This window comes from Triticum urartu, chromosome 5A (genome assembly GCF_056163025.1).
Source record: "Triticum urartu cultivar PI428250 chromosome 5A, HENAU_Tu73, whole genome shotgun sequence".
Lineage (NCBI taxonomy): Eukaryota > Viridiplantae > Streptophyta > Magnoliopsida > Poales > Poaceae > Triticum > Triticum urartu.
This window is the reverse complement of record NC_141877.1, coordinates 587,930,409-587,938,183: the sequence shown is the minus strand read 5'-3', so window position 1 is coordinate 587,938,183 and position 7,775 is coordinate 587,930,409.

Sequence of the window (7,775 nt, the reverse complement as noted above, 5' to 3'; positions counted from 1 at the left end):
GTCAGCTTCGCGCTGGTAGGCCTCAGTGAGGCGTCTCACGAAAGCCAGCCTCCGGCCCTCTGCGAGGAGGGCGAGGCGGCGCGCCTCCAATGCTTCGTCGTCGGCATCAGCCGGGAGGGGGGTGGACAAGTCGTGGGCCGCCGCGTGCGGGGCGTCGTGGGCGCTCTCGTCGGCCGGGCCGCCGTGGCCGACGACCATCACTTCGGTGGTGACAGTATCGCGGCCGTCGGTCCGAGGAAGCGGGTCGTTGTAGATCGCGATGTTGGTGGGGAAGGTGTCGAAGGAGGCCGTGTCGGAGTCGACAGGCATCGGGTCGGTGGAGCCAACCGGCTCTAGATCCGCAGCGGGCTCGCTAGAGACATGGAGCTGGCCGAGGAGGTTGGCGAGGTGGTCGGTGCCCGCATCGGAGGCGAGCTTGTCGGAGATGAGGGTTTCGTCGAGGAGATCGGCGAGGCTGCTCGCCGCGCAGATGCTGGTGACGCCTTGCAGCGCGTCGTGGCAAGCGCCATCGGGCGTGCCGGGCTGGCTACGCTCGCTGGGGAGGAAGAGGGTTCCCATCCAGAACAGGTCTCCGGACGACGGTGCACCTGGCCCCACGGTGGGCGCCAAATGTCGGGTGGTAGGTGCGACATATGCCAACGGGTGGCTTATCATTGTGGGAGCCAGTAAGACGTCGCCGGTGCCTGGAAACGGGATGAGGCGAAGACATGCACGCCGGCGAATCTTACCCAGCTTCGGGGCTCTCCGTGGAGATAACACCCCTACTGTTGCTCTGCGGGGTCTCCGCATGATCACTAGATGGACAAGTAGCTACACAATGCTCCTTGAGCTGTTCGGTGGGAGGAGGAAGAAGGGCACGGCTAGCTTGCTTCTTCTCATTGTGTGGTGTCTAAACCTAGCCGGGGGTTCCAACCCTTTGCATGGGTGCCCCAGGGGGTTTATATAGGCCTATCCCCCGGGGGTACAATGGTAATCTGACTGGGCGCGGGGCCCAGCCGTCTGTGACTGCGCTCGCCGGCTTCTGCGCCGGCTGCTGGGGCCCGCCGACTGGTGGGTCCTGCCGGCTGCCGGCCCCTTGGTCGACAGGCAAGCCCCACTGTCGAGGACCTGGTCGGCGGCTGGTTACTGTTGCTCTATCTTGGTGACGTGGGCTTCGTCGTGGAAGGCGTGCTACAGTGCCGCCGCCCGGCGGGCGATCGCTGTAGCCTCACCGCGTCTTGTCTCCTTAATGGGGCGTCTCCTTCGAGGGAGGTGGCAAGCCGGCTGCGGGGAGCCGGCTCTCTCTTGGGCCGACTGGGGGAGGTGTGGCCGCCTTCGGATGTCTCTCTGCCCGAAGGGACCCATCGCCCGTGGGCCACGCTGGTAGTCCGTCGTGGATGGCGTCAGGGTCGGCATGGCAACAGTGTTGCGCCGGGCGGGTCATGGTCACCCGTACAGCGCACTGTGCCGATCGTGCTCCGGGATTTGGGGGTGGCAGGCTTTACTGTAGCCACGCCCCGTCCCATCGCCGCTAGGTGGATGCAAACTTTGAGGGTACGGTCTCGACCGCTTTATGGGAGCCGGCTTCTTGGAGTCGGCCTCCTCGCGGCCGGCTTCTCGAAGTCGGCCCTCCCATGGCTTTCTTCATGAAGGCTAAAGTCGGGCCGCCTTCCGAAAGCCGGCCTGGGTGACAGCCAGCAAGGGGAAGGCGGCCCCATGTCTTGGATTCTTGAGAGCCGGACGGGCTCGTAATTTTTTCAGAAGGGCCAGGGGAAGCCGGCTAGGCTACCCATGGCTATTTACTCCGACAATGACCGTTAGGTGGATAGATATTTTGGGACAGCTGGCGCATAGCACAGCAACGGTCGGAATTTTGAGTAGCAAAATCCTCAGGTCTATCATGTTCCTCACTGTGTAGGAAATCCGCACTGGCGAATTCCTAACTCCTCAGTCAGAACAAATTCCTCAGAGACCAGAAGAACTTCGTCTCTGTCGCTGAATAATATGACTGGACTGTATGGGATTTCCAATGGTTTCACTCGAAGGGATTGGTAGGTGTAGGATTTTCAGTTGAGCATCACATGGAAATTTTTCCTTAGTATTTCCTTGACCCCCTTTAAAAGTACGGTGTTTCCTATGACTCAAGAAAGAGAAAATGAAACTATGAAAACAAAATTCTTCACGCTTCATGGTCCTCGAATGAATACCAAGCCTTCAAGGTCACACCAATTTCTTCACTTTCAAAGTCTTCAGAAATCCAAAGTCTTCAGCCAAAGAAATTCATTTTTAGGGGTCGACTTTCTCTGTAAATATCAAACTCCTCATAGAATTATAGACCTGTGTACACTCACAAATGCATTAGTCCCTTAACCTATAAGTCTTCAATATACCAAAAGCACTAAGGGGCACTAGATGCACTTACAATCTCCCCCTTTTTGTTGATTGATGACAATATAGGTTATGTTTTAAACGGGGATAAACGTATGAAGTGTAAATACTGATATTGAGGAATTTGTTTGCAAGATATAGAAGAACTCCCCCTGAAGATGTGCATAGTGAGGAATTTGCTTTTGAAGCAATGCACACTTGAAGAGTTGAATCATGGAGATCTCCCCCTATATCTTGTAATTCATACACGCATTTGACATATAACAGAGAATAATTTGAAATGCATGATGAAATATGGTCACTGATGTAATTCAGCATGCGTGCATTAGCATATATGAGGAATAAGCATGCAGAAAAACATATCAAAAGTATCAGAGCACCATCGGGTTTAAGTTTACAACTCGATCCAATAAAGTGTCAGAAGAACAAGAGTTGTAACCAAACAAAAAAACGCCCATATAGAAAGACCCGCTTGAAGACTAACTCAAAATTCTTCCACTTCGTCATCAAATGACCAAAAGGATCGAATATTAGGACTAACGCCCCTGAAGAATATCAAGTTGATGAAGGAGCGCCAGCGTTGCTGGGGTCGTTTGTTGTAGTAGGGCCTGCCGTAGTGTCGTCCAAGTCTTCATTTTCATCAGTGTTGCGCGATGAAGAATATGAGCTGGACACCAGAGAAGGAACCTTGACCTTATTTAATTTCTTCGGTGGAGGTGCAGACCAGTCAAAATCTTCATTGAGACCCATGTTCTTCAGATCTTCTTCACCATACAGATGTGACAGGATTGCCCAGGTGCGACCGAAGACTTGATGGAGGTAGTAATGGTTTTTCTTCACTGCATTGTGTGTGGCAGTCATGTTGTGAAGAAGTGAGCCAAACTGACGCTTAACCCATTTGTGATTTTGATCCACCTTCTGGTGAAGACTAAGCAGAAGTTCACAGTCAGTCATCACGCGTGGAGCAGTGGCTTGAGGAGTGGACTTGGATGCATTGGCAGAGTCATGTGTGGCAGAGTCATCATTGGTGGAATAAGATGCAGCTTTGCGAAACTGACCATCCAATGGACGAATGCCTTCATCTATTACAGCTGGTGCCTTGCCCTTTCCATCAACTGAGGAATATGTCTTCTTGAGGACTTCAATTGGGGGCAAGTAGCTAAGGTGATACTGGAAATCAGCTTTGTAGTTGAGTGAAGACCTTGTCCTGAGGAATCTCATAATCCAAGGTGCATAAGGCTTCAGCTCAAACGGAGACAGTGCAACATTTGCCAAAGTCCTCATGAAGAAATCATGATAATTGACAGGAATTCCATGAACGATGTTGAATACCAGATTCTTCATGATGCCAACAATTTCCTCATCAGATGAGTCGTGGCCTTTGATAGGACTCATTGTCCTCGTAAGAATACGAAGACAGTTCTGGGCACGTACAACAATTCCTTCACGAGGAATTTGGTTCTTGGTGCCTGACCTGGCTTCAAAGGTTTCATCAGAACCTTCATGTAGTGATTTGTAAGCTCAGGTTCACTGTAGATGCAATGAGCTTCTTCAAGGGGAGGACTGAGTGGTAAGGCACGAAACAATTCAGAAGCTGGTGCAGTGTAGTGAGTGTTTTCAGACATCCAGTCCAGCACCCATGAATTCACATCTTCAGAATATCCTGTGATGTGCAGCGTTGCATAAAATTAAAGAATCAGTTCTTCATTCCAATCGCAGATGTCAGAGCAAAAGTTTAACAGTGCGGCATCATGAAGAACAGTAAGGACTGGTGCGAAGCACGGCAGAGATTCCATATCCACGTGAGGAATATGCTCATGGTAGAAGATTTTCTCTTTGTTGAACAACACTGAGGAATAGAAATTGGCTTGACTAGCAGTCCAGAAACGCCTCTTCCTTATGCGAGCTGAGTTGTATGGGTTGTATTCTTTGAAGAATACATGCTCGCCGAAGAAATCATCAGCCTTGAACTTTTGCTTGCGTGAGAATGGATCCTTTGGCTTCGGCAGAGGAGTGTCAGTGAGTTGCATCACGACCTCAGGAATCACAATCTCAGGTTCTTCAGGCTAAGGAATTTACGGTTCCTCTTCAGTGGCAGTCTGCGTCTTCAGATGTTCAGCAGCAGCATTTTCTTGAGCACTAGTGGCTGGAATTTCCTCATGTACAGATGAAGTGGGGTGAGTTTCTTCAGAGCCCATTTGAACAGTTGGTGCAGGCGACTGAGGTATTTGCTGCAACGGTGTGAACATTGGAGAGTTTGGATGCTGACTTTCCCAGAATTCATCACTGATTACGGGTGTGGAGCAGCCAACGTCCACATCTTCATCTTCCATTTCTTCAACGCCAGCCTCTTCAGCTGTGAACTGAGGCATGGGCGAGGAGATGACAGGTGTTGAAGGGATCGTATCCACTTTAATTTCTTCATCAATCTGCTCTGACGAAGCAGCAGAATGATTTTCTTCATCAGATCCGCTAGGGATCTCATATTCTTCACCAAAAGGAACAAGGTCCTTTGATGGCCTGGTTGATATGGGAACAACATCAATGGGATTAGCAAATGAACTTGTCATAGGCTTCATCTTCTTCGGAGCTGAAGAATCTGAAGCAGCTGATGCTTTCCTTTTCTTCACTGTTGCATGCTCCGCAGCCTTGGTCTTCTTCACATCTGATGCAGATGGAAGGATTGGAGTTGGTGTAGGCGCAGGAGGAGCAGAAGAATCTGGTTGACTTTCTTCATTTTCTTCAGGCGCACCACTAGTGGGTGCCCTGTCAATTTCTTCAGCGGCTGGAATGCAGTCATCAGCCCTGGAACTCACGTTTTCTTCAGCAGCCTGATTTTCATCAGCGGTGCTGGCATTTTCTTCAGTATGCTGAGTAGATGCTTCAGCCTGAGGAATTTCCTGTTGCGTTGAGGCTGCAACAGTGGAGGTGAACTGTTCTGTGATCTTTACAAATCTGACTTTGGCTCGCAGCCAGTCAGCATCATAGCAATCAAATTCATCACTCAGTTTCTTGATTTCAGATTGGAGAGCAACTAGTTCTTCAGGTGAAAGCTTCAGAACGCTTTGCTTCAGAAAGCGCTCTTTCTTGTACTGCGCTTTCTTCACTCTCCTCCCCTGTTCAAATTTCCATTTCTCTTCTTGTATGAAGTGAGTCAGCATATGACTTTGACCAGGAGTCAGCTTGAAATCAGGCATGGGAGTGTTGGGGTCCTTGTGCCAAACATCAATGTATTCGAGGATCAACTTGGGATCCAAAAGAAGTTGCACATTTGTTCCCTTGGCTCTAGCGGCCCTGACTTGCCTGTCTCTAATGATTTCTGCAAGTTCATCATCATCAGCTTCGTCTTCTTCAGACGGCACTTGGAAAGCGACTTGCTTCTTTTGAGGACTTGGTCAAGGACCGCGTCCAGCAGTTGACTTTGTCTTCAGCAGTGAGGGGCCAGCTGAGGAACTTGGTGCAGCTGAGGAACTTGCTGAGACACCTGAGGCAATAGACATGCCTGCAGTCCTTTAGCACGAGGCAAGATGCACAGGTGCTGAGGACATTGTCGGAACAGCTGAGGACTTTGGAGGAGCTGAGGATTTTGAGGGAGCAGGAGCAGCATGAGGAATTGGCCGTGAGGGCTTTGAGGATTCTGTCCGTGAGGGCATTGCTGAGGAACTTGGCCTTGAGGGCATTGTTGGTGAAGCACTTGGCTTGCACGCAGGCTTCTTTGAGATAGCCTTCTTCGGCTTGACAGCAGAGGCCTCGGCAGAGGTAGCAGCAGTAGAGTCTTCATTGAATTTCCTCACTGCTTCTTTGGCTTGCTTATCCAACTTGTCTTGGCGCTTGGCCCATTCGTCAGGCTAGTCCTCACCGCGCTTGAGGCTGGTGGGATCAGCTATTTGGCCATGTGCCAATGGAAGTCTTGGGCATGGAGGATTGAGTGCGAATTTCTTCATATACTTGGGAGTGACATATCTGTAGTCCCTCCACTCTCTAGCCCATCTCCTCTCTATCTTCTGAATGCGCACTTTGCGCTCATTCTTGGTTTCCTTAGTAGGTGTGCAGTACCCAGCATATATTTCATCAGGGATCTCAAATGTTGTATTGACCTCAGGCCTCTTTCCTCCTTTCTGTGGCTTCTTACCGTCAGCCATTTTCTTCAGTTGAGGAATTTAGACAATTGAATTCTCTGAAGAAGTATGCAACTTTTCTTCGAGGAACGCTGCAAATGAGTTAAGTTGATGAGAACCTAGTGATTCAGCAGCTGACATGAGTACCTGTGAACAGAGTATAGTTGCAAGGAATTTGGAGAGGTCATATGCGTTCTCAGAAGGTTTTTCAAAAGGAACAAGTTTGAGGAATTTGACCAGATGAGTCTTGAAGAATTTCACTAAGCGTTCTTTGTCTTAGGTTCCAGAGTTGTATAGATCGAACATCCACACAATTGAGGAATCTTGAAGAAAAATGATGCTTAGAGAAACGAATCAAGAACAGATGACTTGTGAGGTGTTTAGTGTGTGAAGATATAAAAAAACACCTTTGAAGATTTTGTAGAGAATCATTCGAATCAACAAGGGCAGTAAAAGTAGCTTTTAGTTACCCTGGATGAAGAACACGACGAACAGTGAAGAGGAGAGGTGAAGTTCGTCTGTGTAGATCTTCCATGCCCTAACTCGGCGGAGGAAGACGGCTACAGCGGCGGCGGAGTGAAGATTTCCGCGGTCGGCACGAGTACGTCGGCGACGAGGTCAAGGCAGTGAAGCTCTTCCTCATCGGTGATGATGAAGTAGCGGCGGCGCTAGGGTTTGAGAAGCTCGAGCTGGAGAGAGAGATCGAGCGGAGTAAAAGAAGTGAGGAGGGAAGGAGGGGTATTTATAGCCACGGTGAAAAACTGCTCGCCCGAAGACATTGGACGAACGTGCCCCTAACCCTTCTCATTCGCATGACATGTGTCACCCACGTACTGAGAGGTGGAGATCGTGTGTGATCGTGGGTGAATGGATAAGTGTATCGTGGGATGTGGAATGGTTTGAGCGGCAAAGCCAAAAATTTAGATAAGATAGGTTTTAAAGTTCCGTTCGCAATTTCTTCAGCTGACAAGGACACAATGAACATTTTGAACGAGTTTCAAATAGAACGCACATGAAGAATTTGTGAACAGATTGCGTTGAGTATAGCATAGAGGGGGAAGGGTCCGATCACATTCACTTAGCAGAAGAACTAACTTGAAGAATTAGCAATAAGTGAATGTTGTAGAGGACATAAACTTATATATATATAGCCAATGAAGAAAAACGACGGAAACAGTGAAACAATGCAAAGTTGAAGAATATGATCAATTGAGGAATTTCAACTTTTGGTGGTGGCGTGACCCACCGTATAAGAATGATGATTTCAGACACCACGTACAATTATCGTAG